The sequence below is a fragment of the Eptatretus burgeri genome, chromosome 9 (genome assembly GCF_056783735.1).
Source record: "Eptatretus burgeri isolate ZD-2024b chromosome 9, Ebu_testis_v1, whole genome shotgun sequence".
NCBI classification, from domain to species: Eukaryota; Metazoa; Chordata; class Myxini; order Myxiniformes; family Myxinidae; genus Eptatretus; species Eptatretus burgeri.
The window spans coordinates 3,401,824-3,421,575 of NC_140969.1; the positions used below are offsets into that span (position 1 = coordinate 3,401,824).

Sequence of the window (19,752 nt, forward strand, 5' to 3'; positions counted from 1 at the left end):
GTTTTGCTTAAGTTTGCACAAAATATCTTTTAAAGACTATTTAAAACCGACTTTAATCCAACCCTTATCACCATTATGTTGGCCTTTACGTGGGGCTTCAATACAAGGACGTTTTGTATTTTTTAATCAAAAAGATTATATATAACTGACTCAGCATGTCTTCCTGGGATGGAGGTGCACCTGTTAGCTTCGTTTTGACCAGAATTGTTGCTGCGACTTACTGTTGGCCTGCGATCCAATGATAGCCATATTTTGTTCAGACCCCCATATGTCCTTGACCTTCAACATCTCGAGATGTATTGCAGATTAAGAAAATGTGTCCCCATCTACAGTCTATCCATAAAACTCAACATCATGAAAATTGGAGAAAATTATTCAAGTTGTGATCAAAAAAGGTGTTTTTGTTAATTGGGTCACAATCTGAAAAAATGTCGGTCAAGGACCATTCAACTATCAGGTGCACAACTTCAGTGCAGGTCCACTAACTAGTATGACGCAAGAACATCTTGGAAGGCCAAGCGGTCTTTGAGATTCCACATTGGCAAAATTGAGGGATGACAAAAAAAAGTTAAAAAAATTTTTTTGTTGATCTTGGCCTTTAACCTGGAGGAATTTGATGTAAATTAACCGTAAACGAGGCTTCCTCGAGGCTATCTCGAGAGTGCAATTTCGTTCTGATTTGACAAAAACTTAGTCGAGTTGTGTTGAAATGTCTATAATTGTAATGACCTTAAAAATTAGGTCAGGGTCAAAAAATTACATCAACCCTCATATTTTTCCTTCCCATTGTCGATGCAAATTTTCATTCCGAAAGTCCTCGGACAATGTCAGAAAAAGGAGAAAATCCTTAATTTTGATTTGGTACTCCGGGGGTGCTCGGGGTGTAAGACCTTGACCTTGAACCCGGATGAGTATCTATCTATAATTCCAGCAATCTCTGTGTGTGTGTCTGCGACCGCTGTTTCTCAACAACCACTGGTCCCATCTAATTGAAACTTGCCAGATATATTGCTGGGGACCTGAGTATGTGCCTTTTCAAGGTTTGATATTAATCAGACAAGTGGTTCCCAAGTTATGGCCATTTATTTACCAAACCAATGACAGGACACGGTGCTATGACGTCACGATTGAGGTCACAATTCTTTTTTTTTGTTGTTTTTTTTTTTCACGTACGGGCACGCACGTACTGCCACACACGTACGGGCACGCGAGAGCGAAGGAACGGCCTGTGTGGTTGTTGTTTCTGGCACACGGTTTAAAAGGTTTTTTTTTTTGCACGTACGGCCACGCACGTGCGGGCATGTACTAGTGATGTAAATTCAGCTTAAATGCGTCTTCCTCATTGCTATCTCGAGAGGTTAATTTTGTTCAGATTAGACTTGTATAATTTGATAGTTGTTGGAGGTGCTTGTATAATTATTTGCCCAACATAGTTTGTGGAAGCACACATGGATCTCATTGGACAAAAATTTGTCTTCAATGGGTTTCTGATCTGTGGGTTCACCATCCTCCATCGTATTTATTCTTATCTGGAGTTGTCACAGACAATGAAACATTCTCTGTCCATACAAAGACAAAGAGGAAGGACTGGTGAACAAATAATGAGTAAATCAAAATAAATAATACACTCAGATTTACTAAAACTTGATCATATTTTTCTGATATTTTCAGTTTTGTGTATTTGTGATGTTATAATTAGCTGCGACAACCAATCGATGAAAACGCACTCTTAATTCTGAACAATATGACACTTCATTTGTGCTAATTGGTTGAAAATTATGTCTGGTGTTGGCTTAATGGTTATGGTGGTGTGCTTGGGGATCCTAGGATCCTGAGTTCAAATCCCACTCGGCTGTTGAATCAATACCAGGGTGGGGTTGACTCTGCCTGTCATCCTTCTGAGGTCGGCAAAATGAGTGCTAGCTTGCTGGTATCCTCTGTCGGAGTGGCGACCTGTCCAGGATTGTGTCCAATAGCTAAGGAGACTGCTTAGGCAGCACCAATGCTCTGCATAGAGTATGGTCCCAACAGATGGATGGATGGATGGTTGAAAATAGAATACTCAACAGCCGCTTTTGTGATTTTGCGATGCACCCAAAATTTCAGACCTCCAAAAACACAAATTGTGTCAAAATGAAACGTTATCCCCAATATTATTTTTAACGACCATCCATTTCCTACTCCACACAAACCAATAAAGCAAATAAATAAATAAATAATGCTTGTGCTTTGTTCTACCCTGGGGAGGGGTTACTCCTATTTCTCGGGCCCATGCTGAGAATGGCCGCAGCACTCCAGGGAACAATGAGTCTTATTGGCTGTGGTATGCTGTTGTTTCTGTTCAGATTATTTTGTGTTATTGTTCTTTGTCCCATTTTGGGCCTTTTTTTGCTCGACAATTTTCCTTAAATATGTTTTCTCAGCAACGACATGTCCGATTGACACAAAATTTTAACGAGACTTCACATGCAGAATTTTTTTTAATGATAATCATGACATCTTAGGTCATGTGGGGTGGCAGCCATGTTGGAAAAACGGGAAAAATTTGGATATCTTCTTCTCTGGAACCGTTTGCTGAAAAAAATTGAAACACGGCTCATTGTGAGGACCTCCGCAAGTGGGTATAAGTGGTGTTCACGGTGACAGCATCGGTGAAGTGGTATCCCGGTGAAAATTCGACATGTAGAACACTACATTTCATCGGTATGAAAATTTCTTTGGTTCACTTCTGGAAAGATGTGAACACAAAAATAAAATTATAACGTCATCCGTCACGTGGTTTGGCAGCCTATATTGGGTTGTTTTTTTTTTTTTCAAAAAAAAAGGAAAAATTCTTCTCCAGAACCGCTTTAGAGATCGAAGTGAAACTGCACGCAAATGATCGACTGGACATGCTGAATAAAGTTTGATAACTATGATGTCATGGGTAACATGGTCTGGCAGCCGTCTTGGATATACCCTTTGTTTTCGCCCGACCTTTAAAAGCTTACTTGACCTGTGAACCCATTGGGTTCCCGTTGTGACAGTTGATAAAAAATCATTAAAAAAAAAGATAGCTCCAGCGAACTATTCCACTGAGGTTGTTTGCATTGATCAAATTCTCCCGAAGAGTACTTGAATGAATCGGGAATTGATTTTTTAAATATTTTTTTTCGTTACCTGATTTGAACGAAAGTTGATACTGCACACCGCAGGAGAATGGTGAGTAAGGTGGCCCTAAAATTTTGCGCTATCGTGTTCCGTTTTCGCTGTATTTTGGGAACATACATAGTGTTATGGTTGTGGAAATTCGCAAACCACCATTCAGGTCCCGTAGGTGAGATATCTCTGTAAGTACATGTGTAGTTAGCCCCAAACCCGTTGTATAGAGGGAATTTATGTGATCCATCCGGGCTGTGACGCTTTGAGTTAGCCATTTTTTCTGTTCTATCTTTTATTTCAAACAAACAGCATCTCAACAACCAGGCCTACCCACCACAGCGCCAAGCACACTACAACCACGCCACCTCCACCATCAACGCTACTACATCTTCGCCACTCGCCATTCAGTAGGCCCTGTGTGGTTACGATCTCCGGGAACAAACAAAAACCAACAACTATGCTCGGGGGTTTTCCCGCCTGTTTTTCCCGTCGAGGTTCTCCGCGCTCGGTGTGGAGGAGGGGCGATGCAGGGGTCAAAGGTGAGAAAAGGTGGGGACCTCTTTTTGGGGGAATAATTCCCTGGCTCTGAGCCAAGACTGGCTCTCCCGGCCCCCGCACGGCGCGGGGTGGAGGGAAAGCGAGAGGTCACGCCCCCCCCCCCCTTCGAGAGGCTTCTCCAAGAAGCTCGAAGGGAGGCGGGGCCGAAAACGGGGCGGAGCGAAGGGCGGAGCTCCGCGCTACAAAAGGCGGACAGGACGGACCTTGAGGGTTGTTGGGTTGGTTGGTCAAGAGTTGGTTGGTCGAGGGTTGGTCTTCATGGTCGTCTTCTGGCTCGAGTCGCGAGCTTGTGGTTCCTGCCTTGCTTCTTTGACCCGTGCGCGAGCGCGGAAAACAGTGCCGAACAAACCCCATCCGTACAGTCGAGCGGACCACACGAGCGACACGCGGCACGAGCTCGCGGAGCACGCCGGAGGGGCTCGGAGTTGCGGTCGCAGAAGGAGGTCTCGACGCGATCAGGGAAGTCGCACTTCCATTTTCTTTTGGGGTTTGGTGTAAACGTGTGTGTGTGGCGCCAGTCTGGTGAAGTAAAACTGTTTAAGTGTTGCTGTGTGTCGGTCTTAGTCGGTAGTATCTCTGCGTCATTGTTGCTTTTGTTGCATTTGATATATGTGCATTCTGTTTGGCTGTATATGTGTGCTCTCCGTGTGCCGCGGAATAAATGTGCATCATGTTGAACTGTTTTCCCGTTTCGCTTCGTCTTTTCTTTAATTGAATCTTCATCTTGCTTCACGTAACGGGTTCGTCGTGGGCTTAATACGCCCGATAATTAATCGGAACCATCGAGGCTGACGATAACACCGCTCGGTTATCCCGATAGTAAGGAACGGATCGCTTAAGCGGCCCGTGTCTGGAGTCGACCTGCGGCGAGGTGCGATCGCCCGGTCTACCATCCGCGTGGGTACTTAGGTAGGTCGAGTTTGGTGAACAACCCTATCCCACGCGGGTGGCCGATTGGCATGATCGTGGTGAGGCCGAAAGGCCCACCCCTGACTAGCTCCCGGTGTTAGTCTGAGAGGGTCATGACAGAATTGTCCGTCCGGTGGGCGACGTGCCGAGATTCGAGTCACGTGGCCGTTCGCACGCCGGCGGGCGCGAATTCGCAACAATACATACATACAAGATGAGAGTTTTAGTAATATACTCGACGACCCATGAACCCGTTGGGTTCCCGTTGTGGCAGCGGTTGATGAAAAAAATCATTTCGGGGGGGGGGGGGGGAGGGAGACATAGCTCCAGCGAACTATTCCGCTGAGGTTGTTTGCATTGATCAAATTCTCCCGAAGAGTACTTGACTGAATCGGGAATTGATTTTTTAAATAATTTTTTTCTTTGCCCGATTTAAACGAAACTTGATACTGCACACCGCAGACGAATGATGAGTAAGGTGGCCCTAAAATTTTTGCACTATCTTGTACCGTTTTGGCTGTATTTCAGGAACATACATACAAGATGAGCGTTTTAGTAACATATAGATAGAGAAGCTGATGGAGATGTAATGCATATGTTGTGTGAAGTGAATAAACATTAACATCGGCTTCGTCGTGAAATACTGAACCTGCTTCTGTAATTAATTTTTATTTAGTCTATTCCTGAAGACAACGTGTCTTCTATCCTTACATACAGGTACCGTTTTGAGGGGAGCGGGGGGGGGCATTGCACCCGGCCATAACTGCTCGCAGTTATAAAGCATTGATCCTCTAGTAATAGTTATTGTTGTTTCGCGCCTGTCCACCATGTGGCGGGAGACGGGGTATTGCAATCACGTGTGTCTGTGTCTGTCTGGGCTGTAACTTATTTTTTTTTGTCATCAAATTTTCAACAAAGCTTCGTTATTGGAATATGGAGAAGACAAAATAATAATTTAATCAAAAGGTCAAAGCATGTTTCGGTCAAAGGTCAAAGCGTTTTGCATTAATTATAATAATGATAATAATAATGATAATAATAATGTCCGAATACAAAGCGGATGGACTTTGCATTTTCAGATGCTTTCGAGTTATTATTGTGAAGATTATTTTATTATTGTGCCGTCATGATACCTGTTGTTATTACTCATAGCACCCGCCCTCTACGGGAGGGAACGGGGGGGGGGGGGGAGGGTTATGTTATTATCCTTTTCAAACATGCAATTCAAAATCTGGAAAATGTGGGGACAGGAATACAGGACTAACTGTATCGGGTGGGGACTTGTAATACCCTCCCGCCACCTGGAGCGGCACTACACGATACACGTTTACAGAGAAAATTTGCTCCCTCCCCCCCAAAACCACCGGAAAAGAGAAATACACCCCGACGCACTAACTGGGGTCATGCTGATCCAACGTAGCAATTCTGGAATGTAATCGACCCACAACTGTAGGAAGAGTAGTGCGACACACACACACACACACACACACACACACACACACACACACACACACACACACACACACACACACACTGGTCGGTGAATTATAGTGAGGATTATTACTATTATTCATAATCTATTATTTTCTTTTATTAGGCGTTGGAGTGCCGTCTGGTGATGATACGCCCATCAGTGCAAGCAGCAATGGCCAAAGCCAGTGGATGGAGCCATCAGGCGTTGTTGGACTTCAAAAAGTTGGTGGCTTCCCAAAACCTAGTAGCCCGACTCTTCTCGGTGGAACGTGGTTCACTCCGACTTGAACTGGCAAGAGAGTTTTCTCAGAGTAGGCTGGAAGATGTGGGAGAGGCACTGATTCTAATGGGTCACGCAGAGCCGGCTGAAGAAACCTACGACTCCAAGGTGAATGAGCACGACCCCACTGAGGGGGTTCCACATCCATTTCGGATTTTTAATTTTTAAAAAAAACATTTCAGGTTTTTCATTTTGTAATTACAGAATGTTGCGGAGTGACAATTTTGTTTTCCTTTGTTTTTTTTTAATATAATTTAAACTTATGTAAAGTAAGAAATTTTCCTAGTTTGGTGGTATTTGCGTGTATGCTTGCACAATGTCTCGCAAACGAGTGGACCGATTTATTTTGATGAGAACTGGGAGTGCATGTTCTGCCTTGGGCAAGGAGTAAACCGTTTCATAATCGTCTGTCGGTGAATGGTCAACAGTTCATTTGTGTCCAACATAATTGAAATGTAAAAGGGTGAACTTAGTTATTTCTTAACCAATGGGCCATTTATCATGAAACTCAACAGAGTTGGCGGTGTCCTCTTACAGGAAAGCAATCAAATTTTGTTGGATGTTGGCCAAATGTCAAGGACAGTGTCGGGTTGATGTTTGGGGAACTGTAAGGTTAAAACCCCATAACTGGTAAGCTATTGAATGAATCTGTACAAGCCTGATGTTGGCTTAACGGTTAAAGTGCCTGGCTTAAGTTCTTTGGGGCTTGAGTTCAAGCCCCCGTAGGTCGGTTGAATTAACACCAGGTGGGTTGATTCAGCCTGTCATCCTTCCGAGGTTGGCAAAATGAGTTCCAGCTTACTGTTAGCAGGGGCCACTGCATCAACGGCACAGCCACGTCCCTAGAAAACGATGCAGCCAAGCAGCCACAGACTGCATGCGAATCAATCAATCTGGACAACATTTTCACAAAATATCGTTCTGGAATTGTGACTTTGACCTGCTGACAAAACACCACATCAGTTGAAGTATCAATATGTGTGTGGCTTTATGTTGCTATTTATCGGTGTTTTCGTGAAATAGCTCAAATAAAATGCTCACAATGGTATTCAAAACTGCAACTTGGCAGTTTGTACCCTAATGTGTGGACTTTAAAATTAATTCCTACCTCCGCCACCGAAGGTGGATGGAGGGTTTGTATTTACACCTGTTTGGGTGTGAACAGGATATCCCAAAAGCTTATGGACGGATTCGGGTGAAACTCGATTATGGACAGGTTGGGTATGTGCTCAGGACGAATCGATTCAATTTTTCTGTAGATCCGGATCACGAGCTGGATATTGGAATTTCTAAAGAAATTCTTCACCATTTTGAGATATTGGACCAAAAATGATATCCAGCATGATATCTCAAAAAGTTCTGGAAGGATTCTGACGAAAGTTGGTGGATGAGTTGGATCGGTGACAAGAACAAGCCAATTCGACTTTGGTTCAGGTTCGGATGCAGATGCGGCCTATCCTTGGGATACGAAACATAAATTGTTCAGCCTGGCGGAAGTATCCGTTCTACCGAGTGCCGTTCTGTTTTTTTTTATTTTTTTATTACAGGAACTGTCATTCTACCCACTCAAGGATGTCAAGTTGAGTGTACTATCTCATAGCATTAGTTTTGGGTTGAAGATCCCACAGTGTCATTGACAAAGCTTCGGCGAATTACCATCGGCACCCACAACAAATTACAAATTCCTGCACAGACCGAGAGATGGCACTTTGTCAGTGGCACAGCCACTCTTGGAGCGATGACGCAAGCCCTACAACCAAGTGCTTCACATTATATGGTAATGACAAAACACAGGTTTTTGTGGTTTTTTTTCTGCAAATTTTGAAATTATATATATATATATATATATATATATATATATATATATATATATATATATATATATATATATATATATATATATATATGTACTCCAAGGTACTCCAGCCTTGGCAGGGAGAGGAGATGAAAGGGTTCCATTGAGAGCCACACATTGGCCACGAGAGTAGAGGAAGTCAGTAACCCATGTGTGGAGTTGGCCTTGGATTCCATAGGCAGACAATTTCGAGAGCAGGGCAGGATGCCAGGCTGTATCAAAATCTTGAGATATGTCGAGAGAGACGGCCCTGATCTCATGTCTGATATTGAGGGTCTCTGCAATTTTGGGGAGAGTGGAAGCAGCATGTCCAAGGTGGAGTGACCAGGTCTGAATCCGAATTGATGATCTGAGTTGAGGCTGTGGGAGAAAAGGAATGATTTTATGTCAACTGCGATGATGGATTCCATGACCTTGCTGATAATGGAAGTAAGCTAATTGGTCTGTAGTTAAGAGGATCCGTTTTTGCAACTTTCTTATGTAATGCTGTGATGTTATCCGATTTCCAAGCAGATGGAAGATGACCTCTGGTAAATGACAGGGTGAAAATGGCAGAGAGGATGCGCAAGAGTAGCGGAGCAAGTTTTTAGGACCTGAACTGATGCCATTCGGTGCAGTGGCGGAGTCAGAGTGGAGGGTTGCCAGAAACTTTTCCTCCTTTTCAGGTGCAAAATCACCGAATCCAGGAGCAGTTCAGTACGACTTGTAAGGATGGGTACAGAGAGGGAAGGTTTAAGGACACGAGATTTTGAAGCAATCGCAGAATTGAGGCGTTTGGCCTTCTCACGAGTGGAGTCTGCTGTGGTGCCATTTAAAGGGAGGAAAAGGATGGAAGTGGAGTACACACCAGAAACAGACTTGACAAGGCACCACCAGGTTTTAGAGAAGGGAGACAAGTTTGAAATTGAAAGCTTATTCTTGAGTTTGGACAAATGTTGCTTTCTGGCTCTCCCGGGGGTACAAACACGGTTGCCTTCGGTCAGATTTGCCTTCCAGGAAGAGATTGCAAGTTGTTTTAAAGCGACAGCCTCACGACAGGATTCAGAGAACCATGGGTAAGATAATTGAAGATGAGGTGGGATGAATCTTTGGTGCATAAGATGGAGCAGTTTTTTGTCAAAGAATTCCCAGGCTGAATTAATATTAGTGGAAAATAATTAAAATCAGATATTAAAATTTAATATCAGTGGTAAATAAATAAAAATAATATTATCAGTGGCTAATATTAACTAAATAAGTATTTTTTTTAAAACCTGTGAATGTTGAAGCAGGTCACACTTTATGACCTGCGAATACACGGGGTTCGCGAATGTCCTGCTCTGGATGTGCATCGTGGTTATGAAGCTCGGATAATTATCCCCACGCTTTTTGGGAAAAAACGGGGGGGGGATATTGTAATCGGCCCCCGTCTGTCTGTCTGGCACGCTATCTCCTCCTAAACGGTTGGGCAGAAATTCACCAAACTTGGTAGTTATGATAACCACGTGGCACAAAGGTGCAATTGCATTGTGTACCGTTTTTTGGCCCCACCCCCAGGGTGGTGTTAAAATGCCCAAAAATTGAAATTCAGGCACATTTTAAAACTTTTTAAAAATGAAACTTTCTACATGCAATCAAAATTGTGGGACATTAAATAAATAAGTGACATATTTTTGGGATTTGACCCCCAGTTCATGCCCCATGGGGGTGCAGCTACTAGAGGGGGGTCACAGGGTTCAAACGATTAAGAAATTTGTTATTGGGTTAATATCAAATTTTGATATTGGGTCATTTCTGGTGGAACCTTTTACTTTCTTTCAACTTTGTTTTAGGTAGAAAGTGTGGGGAACTGCACTGGGCCACGGGCTGACACCCGAGGCCTGCGGCCTATCCAGCTTCCCAAAATGGCAGCCAGATGATTAATTTTTTTCCCTGGTTTGACTTGCGGTTGGAGTCGAGCCAGCTGTCCACCCAGTGAGGCGACGGCGGTCCATCCACACGTGCATGGTCTGAAAACGAACTGGCTTTTGTTTCCGAGTATATTAGATTCTGACTCATTCGCCTCCCCCCCCCCCCACCCCAACCGCCCTGTGCAGCAGAAATTGATCATGTGTGCATTTGTTTGTTTGAACCCACATTCGTTTGTGTGTCCCTCCATCCGTTTTGGACGTAACCTTTTTTTTTTCTTCTTTTACCATTTGAGCTTTTCACTTCAAATTTTCAACAAACTTTTGTTTTTGAGAACATGGCTTTGTCTAAATAATACTTTGGTGAAGATATCAAAGGGCGAGGTCACAGTGAGTAGAGATAGGCCTCATCAGCGTGACCGCTGCTCAGAAACACGATACAACTGTGTTTTTATACCTCCGCTGATGAAGTCACCAGTGACATTGTCTTCGGGTTGTCCGTCCGGCTGTCTGTCTGTGATAGGGTTTCGTTACCACGATAACTTAGGAACGGCTGAAGGAGATCCAAGTCAAACTTGATACAAGTACGTACGACAGGGTGTTCCAAAAAGACCCAGACAACTTTGGTTGTTCATATATTTAGAACCCCAAATGATACGATGATACAGAAACTCGTACAGTTTTGTGCACACCATCAAAACACTTGAATGTGAGGTCCGTTTGTCACGCGCAAGTCATCAAGGCGGTCCACGAGTTCTTGCCATGTTTGGTTCAGCATGTTTGCATTTTTCTTTGTGGAGGATACAGTGAGCTCAACAATTTGCATCAACATGTTGGAAAGATTCACCTTCCCACAGATTGAAGACCTGCAATAGTCCATTTGCCATTTGGAGAACCTGGCAATGGTCTATAGGATAAGGTTTTTTTGGTGGATTTGCTATCCCACGGGGTCCCTGAAGCAATTCAGCTTAGTTGTCCTCGAACCAACTTTGGGCATTTTTTAAAAATATGCAAATTAGGGCCACCATTACCAAAAAACCTATTTTCTTCAATATCTTTGCAACTATGCATGATAATGTCACAAAAATGATGTCTCGACCTATGTTTTCATGGTCAAGCATTACGATAAAGGCATGTAAAAGTTATCACATGTATATATGTGTATATATATATATATATATATATATATATATATATATATATATATATATATATATATATATGTATGTATGTATGACATAACTGTGGCGGCTCTCAAAACATACTCGATTCTCCTTTCAGGTGATCGAGATGGCTAGCGAAACGTGCCTCCTCCCGATCTGCCGTGAAAAGGGACCCCATCAGACAGTCAGAGTCCGAGGCATCAGGACAATGATTCAGCGGAGTAAAGAGAGGGGTGACGATGATGTTCATGTCAAGTTACAGGCCATTTTGGACTCGCAAGGAGAGAATTCATCTGTGCAATGTAATAAGACGTGTTACTGTACTTGCACATCTAAACAGAATGTGGATAAGTATATAGCCAAGAAAAGGAAAGAAGACTTTTCAATAACAGAGAGTGAACCAGAGACTAGCAGAGTAAGAAGGTCTCAACTTCCAACGTTTCAATTAAAAAAAACATTGTTTGATCTGTGGTGATGACTGTCTTCCTAAAGACCCCAAACACCCTGACAAGTGGGAGCGTATAATCCAGTGCGAGACCAGTGACCGCCCCGGCCTTACACCTTTCAAAGATGTCCTTTTAGGTTTATGTGAGCAGAGAAATGATGATTGGGGTCGAAAGGTTGAAATCCGCATCAAAGGTGTTCTTACAGATTTACCTGCCGCAGACGCGCAATACCATAAGAAGTGTTATGATGCGTCGTTCATGGTTATTCCTAAGTATATCAATTTGTCATTGAACTCTGATTTAATCGATGATGATGCTCTGAATTCGGTAATTAATGACATGTATGCTAACCATCAACTCCGTACATGGACAGCTATTGAATTACATGATATGTACTGTAGTTTAGGTGGATTGTTATCTTACAGGCAGATGTTCCAAAATCTCACAAACTATTTAGGTAATGACATTGTCGTTATACGTATGGAGGGTTGTGCCTCAGTTGTAGGGTTTAGGGATCTTGTGGGTAAATCCTTGAAGCTGGTCGAGGTCAATTCAGTTGATGAAGATAGTGTGGACGCTGTGGTAAGGCAGGTCAAAGGTGAGGCACGAGCTGTACAGTACAATAGCGCAAACTATGATCTCGGAGAATTTACGTACAACAACACACTCAAACAAACTCGCACCACACTGCTCAAGATAATTTCAGAATTGGTTTCAGGGGGTGGGGGGGGGGGAGGTGACAAAAAAAGTCTCTCAGTCTAACCCAAGCTGTACAAAGTCACATTGCAGGCACTAGAACCCAGACAACGCTGGGGCTGGCAGTGAAGCTTCATCACAGGTATGGGAGTTCAGAGTTGATGAAGCTCCTACATGATCACGGTTTCATAGTGTCCTATGACGAGATCATACGTTTCCGTAAATTAGCTGCAAAATTTGCAGGTGAAAAGAGTAATGTGCTACATCAGGCCATGGGCTTGGAACGGAGGGTGGGGCCAATCTTTGGGTGGTTCGACAATTTTGACCTCCTGGTTTCAACTCCCAATGGACGCCGAGAGACCCACGTCATGGCTCATGAGTTCCGGCAGAATCCGGCTGGCATCATAGAGCTGGGTTATGCTTGACCTGGAGGTATGAACCTTGTGATCCCACGCCTGCGCAAGACAGCAGCTGCAAATAATTTACATTCAGGCAAAATATATAAATATATACATGTGAAAACTTTTTAAATGTCTTTATCGTAATCATTGACCATGAAAACATAGGTCTAGACACCATGTTTGTGACATTACCATGCATAGTTGCAAAGATATTGCAGAAAATCGGTTTTGCAGTAATGGTGGCAATTACTTTCCATGCAGACAAAATAAATACATGTAATAACTTTTTGCATGCCTTTATCGTAATCCTTGACCATGAAAACATAGGTCTAGATAACATTTTTGTGCCATTATCATTCATAGTTGCAAAGATACTGAAGAAAATAGGTTTTTTGGTAATGGTGGCCCTAATTTGGATATTAAAAAAAATTCCCCAAAGTTGGTCCGAGGACAACCAAGCTGAATTTGTTCAGAGACCCAGTGGGATAGCAAATCCACTTTAAAACTTTGTACTATAGACGATTGCAAGATCCGCTATTGAACTCATAAGGATGGCAAATGGACAAGCAACCCGATATCATTTTTCAACAGGTCGGCGCTCTCCTTCGTTGGGCCCGAGTCATTCGAGCCGTCCAGAATGAAAAATTTCCTCTTGGTTTCTTTGATGCATCTGGATTGGCCGAGATGGACCTGACCTGATCTGACCCCCACGATCACCAGACATAACCCCCCTTGATTTTTTTTTATTTTTGCTGTGGTGGGTTTGTCAGAGATGTTGTCCACAACAACAAGGTGGCAAACCTGCAGGATCCTCGTTCTCAGATCACAGCTGTGTGCGCACTGATGGACACAAACATGCTGAGCCAAAACGAATACGGCAAATGGAGGTCGTCCTGCCGCGTGACAAGCGGAGCTCATATTGGAGTGCATTGATGGTGTGAACAAAACGATGAGTTTCTGTGTCATATAAACCAAAGGGTGTCGTCGTATCTTTGATGGTTCTAAATATATTAACAATCAAAGTTGTCCGGATCTTTTTGGAACACCCTCTATAATGAGTGCCAGCATGCTGGTGTCCTGTGTCGGAGTGGCGACCCGTCCAGGATTGTGCCCAATAGCCAAGGAGACTGCGTAAGCAGCACCACGCTCTGCACAGAGTATGGTCCCAATCTCCTCCTCCTCCTCCTCTATAATGATGCAATAATGTGTGTGGAGGCATATCGGTCGACGTTGCGACGTCAAATTATGTCTTGTTTGTTTTAAAATTCCTTACAAGGTTCTTTCTTTATTTACCATTTGAGTTTCAGTGTGTCTTTCCATGCCACAGCTTTTTATTATTTATTTATTTATTTTTAGCCATTTGAGCTTCATCGTGTAAACTTGTCTTGAAAAAGTAAAGTTTGCGTTTATTTTGACTTGTGCGACCCTCGTATCTTGTGTGACGTGTAACCATAAATACCCTCGTATCCTTTGCTTGTGCATTTGTGGATAGTATTTGATTGCTCGCACAGGTTTGCTGCTGCTACCGTGGATTTGTTTGTGCAGGAGATTTTGTAACCGCGTGATGTCTTTTACAGCAAAATCACAGCACGCTCGTGTCATCGGCCTCGGTGCGAGTGGACGTGCCCAATTGTTCTTCGTCGATAGTGGACAAGAAGACGTCTGTGGAACTTCTGAGGGTGCCGGCTACAAATCAGTTATCCGACAGCAACGTAAGAAAACGATGCTCAATCGCCGTCAAGATGTTGTTGCACAGTTGGAGGTTTCATGTTTTTTTTGTTTTTTTTTCTCAGTCGAATGCTTTTGATGCTTGTTTGTATGACCGTACGCACCGAATGGAAAAGGTAACGGAATTCCTTAGGTATGTTCTCGAGAGTTTCACGACTCGTTTCACCGGTCACGCCGCGCTGGTGACGGAGTAGTATCGACATTCCGAAACGCGAGCAGGAAAAGCTGCTCTTGCTTAAAACGGGGGCACAATGGGATGAAGTGAAATCAACAAAAACTTTGTATCTCAAATGCGATTTGAGATTCTTTTTAAAGCAAAAGAAGGAGAAAAAAAATTTGTATCCTCACTTGTGGTTGAGTGCTTGACATGATGTAAGAAGCCATCTATTTTATATGTGCAGTCTGGGAATCAGGGAGGTGGGGTGGGGATTTGTGTGCAGTTCCGACAGATGCATTACTCGGTGTGCAGGGAGGGTGCGGGGCACGTTAGTCGTTGATACATACGAAGTATTTTTCAATAACTTGTCGAGTTATGTGTCAATATACGAGTTATTAAAAATATTAAATCGCTAATTATTAAAAGTGAATTGATAGTACAGAATCGGTCGGTCTTGAATGAATGAATGAATGAGCACGAGTCCACTCTCGAACTGTCTGGCTCGCCCTGACTTAGACGGGTTGTCACATGCACAGTATGGGTGAAAATTCCGCGTGTGTCTGTGTCCAGAAGTCTGTATTTTTGTAACGGCTTACACGGACGTCTCTATGTTATCATCGTCAGATAAACGTGCTGCGATGATGGGGGAATTGAGGTGCTATTCTGATATGCTGATTCCTGTTCGAACCCAATATCAATTTCGTTTTTGAACCTATTTCATCGGGATTGGGTTGCAGTGTTAACACCACATGACCACGGTCATGTGAATTACTCCCATGGTAGTTTTTAATGAGGTATTTTTGGAGAAGTTAGCCGGGTATAAAAGCTTGCAAGCTCGTTCCTGTGATCACATGTCCGCCAGGAAGGACAACGTCTGTCTATGTCAGTAAATAAAGACACGATTGTGCTGCACACAGATACAAAACCTGATAACGTCTGTTGATCGCGGTGAAGTTTGTGACCACGACACGAGACCGATAAATGTTCACAAGGAAATTTGACTCGGGAGGTCATTTTGTCCATCATGCCTGTGCTGCACCACTACCACCACCACCACCACCACATTTCAATAAATAAATTGGGCTCTCGACTCGGTTTCATCGGGGGAGGACTGGAGATGAGAAAAGCTTGGTAGGCAGAGGGACTTGAGTTTTATAAATGCAAATAAAATTGATGTGTTGAAACTCAGTTGTTTATTACGACGTGCAACTTTCCTTTGGTCACATGGCATGGTGTGTGTTTACTGACCTCTAGTGTGTGTGTGTGTGTGTGTGTGTGTGTGTGTGTGTGTGTGTGTGTGTGTGTGTGTGTGTGTGTGTGTGTGTGTGTGTGTGTGTGTGTGTGTGTGTGTGGGGGGGGGGGGGGGTCGTGAGAATTGTAAATTCCGGGTGTTTTTGTATACAATGTTGAGGTTCTAAAGATGGTCCTTTTGGAGAGACACAGTGCGAGTGTGAGATTTGTCAGGATTGAGAAACATGTTCCACGTGTTGGACCAGTTTGTGATTTTATCCAGATCTGCAGAGAGTGAAGAAGTTGCTGCTTGCCGATCTGAGGGATGACTGATGGTACGGCAAAGGGTGAAGTCATTTTTGAGGTCAACATGGACCAAAAGGTCAACATCGGCCGAATTTCTAAAATCCTCAATTTTTATCCGATTGACTTGAAATTTGAAGATGAGTTGCAGCTAACACACAGAATGTACAACAATGGTGGGCAGGAGACAAGATGGGCGAGAGAGGGAAGGACAAAAACAGTGGGGAACAGAGACAGGCGATCTGTGAATGGGAGAGGGATGGGGTGGGGTACACAGGGTAAACATGATGGACATTGCAGGGCCTGTTCGGAAGGAAAGCAGGGAATTTGAAGGAGTTGGGTTAGGGGTGGATTAACGGGGGTACAAAAATTGTGGTTTTGGATGGGCGAAGACAGGTCGTGGTGGTGAACTGCTATTTTGAAGACTTGGAGTGGAGAATGGGGTTGAAGAGAGTGTGGGAGTTTATTCCAAAGGCAGGAAAAAAAGAGGAATAAAAGAGTGAAGGTGAGCAGTGATTCTAGATTTTGGTAGTTTTACCAGAAGGGGGTTGCTGGTGGACCTTGAGCACTCTGCGGAAAGAGGGGGGGGGCAGATCTCAGACAGAGGAGGGAGGATGAGGCCAGAGAGGAGACGGTAGAAAACAAAAAGACCACCGACCTGCCTGCGGTGAGAGAGTGAGAGGCCCAAAGACTCAGCCTCACCGCCGGAGATACCAATGATCCTAAATGCCTTGGTTTCCACTGCATGAAGCCGAGAAAGGTGAGAGGTGGGAGCACCAGCCCAGACAGGAGAGCAGTACTCCATCATGCTGCGGACGAAAGCTTTGTATGTGGTCAGGAGATCAGGTGGGCTGAGGAAGTACTCTCAACAATGAAGGATGCCCAGTCGGCGACTGGCTTTGGAGGCGAGGTTGGAAATGTGGCTTTCCCAGGAAAGATCGTGGCAGATCGTGAGACCCAGAAGCTTGAATGAAAAGACTTCTTCCAGGGGATTGTTGAGAAAGTAGATGGGGGTGGGGGGAAGGTCTCCAGGTGGTCCTTTCGGAGAGACAAAGTGAGATTTGTCATGATTGAAAGAACATGTTCCACGTATTGGACCAGTTTGTGATTTTACTCAGATCTACAGAGAGCGAAGAAGCTGCTGCTTGCCAATCTGAGGGATGACAGATGGTATGGCAGAGGGGGGAGTCATTTTTGAGGTCAACATGGACCAAAAGGTAAACATAGGCCAAAAGGTCAACATCGGCCGAATTTCTAAAATCCGCAATTTTTATCCGATTGACTTGAAATTTGAAGAGGAGTTGCATATCAGGTAACTGAATTCAACCACCAATGATTTTTGAGGTCAAATTTGTTTTATGGATTTTGCAATTATCGTGCTCTGCACAAAGTCGTCGTCTTGTTATTCTGTCTGTCTGTCTGTCTGTCTGACTTTATCGTCTACAGGTCACAATTCTAAACCGATCGTCATGAAACTTTACTCAGTTGTAGAGGTAGTCTCAACTGAGAAGCGTATTGATTTTGAGGTCAACTTTCTAAAGTCGTCATTATTTTGTCTGATTGACTTGAAATTTGAAAATGATTTGAATATTGCATCACTGAATTGGGAAACCAACTATTTTTGAGGTCAGAAGGTCAAAGATCAACTCAAGGTCAAACTTCTAAAATCAATTTCATTCTGAAAAATAATCAATTTTCATCTGATTTACCTGTGCTTTGATTAAGATTACCAATTTTAGCCTTCATAAAATGTACAATTTGATGTATCCATGGCAACGTTTGTCGAGGGATGTGGGGTGTATTTTGTAAGTATTGCGCGAGGCACGACGTCTTTTTCTTGTTTGCTTGTTCGCCCGCACAGAACTTTGTTGTTTTTCTCCGCAGCCGCTTGTTGGATTGAGACAATTTTCACGGTGGGTGTGATTACTCATGTAGAATCTTTTAATGATAATTATGACATCATAGGTCATGTGGTGTGGCAGCCATGTTGAAAAATACGGAAAAACTTTGGACCTCTGTGTATCTGAAACCGCACCAAGGAAAAAATTGAAACTTGGCACATGGCAAGTACTCCTCATGGGGAATGTGTGATTTTTCTATGACATCATAGGTGCCTTCGTTGTGACGTCATCATTGCATCTGCAGAATGCTGCATCCAATCAGTATGATAATATTTGAGGGTCATCTCAGGATAAAATGGTCCACAGAAAATTATTTGACGTCATCGGTCACGTGATTCGGCAGCCATATCAAAAAAAAAAAAAATAATTTTAACCTTCAAAAATCCTCTCTTCAGTGGCTGAACAGATCGAAGTGAAACTTTACACGTATCGAACATATAAAAAAATCTTCTCCAGAACAGCTGGACAGGTAGAAGGAATACTCACACAAATGTTCCCTAAGCCATGGATGTACAAGTTTATTAAGGAATAATTGATAGGTCACGTGGTTTGGCAGCCATATTGGAGAGAAGAAAAATATTAAATAATGTTTTCTCTGGAACCGCCGAATCAATCGACATGAAATTTTTTTTTGTTTGTTTTAAATTTGAACTTGATCGGACACATGGTCTGGCAGCCAGAATTATTTATTTTTTTTCATCTGTATTCTTTTTTAAATTTATTTTATTTTATTGTTTTTTGAGTGAGGCTCACTTGGCTGTGCCTGGATGGGTTTGAGTGTGGAGTAGCAGCTGAAATGTGAATCCTATCCAGGTTCCTCCTGATGACTTCATCTTTGCTTTTTTGCTTGTTCGGGTTCCTTCTGATTACTCCTATTCAGGACTGTATTCGGTGTTCCATTTCATTTGAATTGAATTTATTTTAATCCCATTCTAAATTCAATTGAATCATAATAAAAAATCTCATGGGTTAGGGTCGGTGTCCAATCAAATCGGGACATCTTGGTTCCCAGTCATCACTGCCGCCAGTTTTAAAGTGGCAGTTCTAGTTACGTCTTTTATTGATTGCATTTATGGTGGCGTGGGTGTGGATGAGTTCTTTTTTACTGACGAAATCTAAAGATTTTGTTAGTATATTGATGACTTCCGTCCTCTGTTTGTGTGTTTGTTTGTGTGTGTTTGTTTGTGTGTTTGTTTGTAGGCATGAGAACGGAAGAAGCTACCAATGTCAAATTAGACCACGTGATTCAGGAGGGTGATGGCTAGTGCTGATTAGATTTTGGTCAATATCGGTCAAAGGTCAAGGTCACAGTGAGATCAAATATTCGATTTTTGATAGTTTGGTGCAGATAACTCGAGAACGGAAGAAGCTACCAATGTCAAATTACACCACGTGATTCAGGAGGGTGATGGCTTGTGCTGATTAGATTTTGGTCAAAATCGGTCAAAGGTCAAGGTCACAGTGAGGTTAAACATAATTCCTTAAATTCATGTGGAGAAATGGAGTATTTTTGCTTCGCTCGACGTTACAAGTTCGTTTTAACTTCGATTTTAATTTTGTCTTCAGTTTTTGCGATCGCTTAGGACGCTCAAAACTCGGTTGTCGAAATTCTGTTAAAAATCGGA

The 19,752-nt window shown here is 43.1% G+C and overlaps 1 pseudogene; it reads left to right on the top strand.

Moving 5' to 3' along the window:
• The first annotated feature begins 11,392 nt into the window (after positions 1-11,392).
• The window catches only part of LOC147019446 (uncharacterized), a 30,112-nt pseudogene continuing 21,752 nt past the window's right edge, over positions 11,393-19,752 (top strand).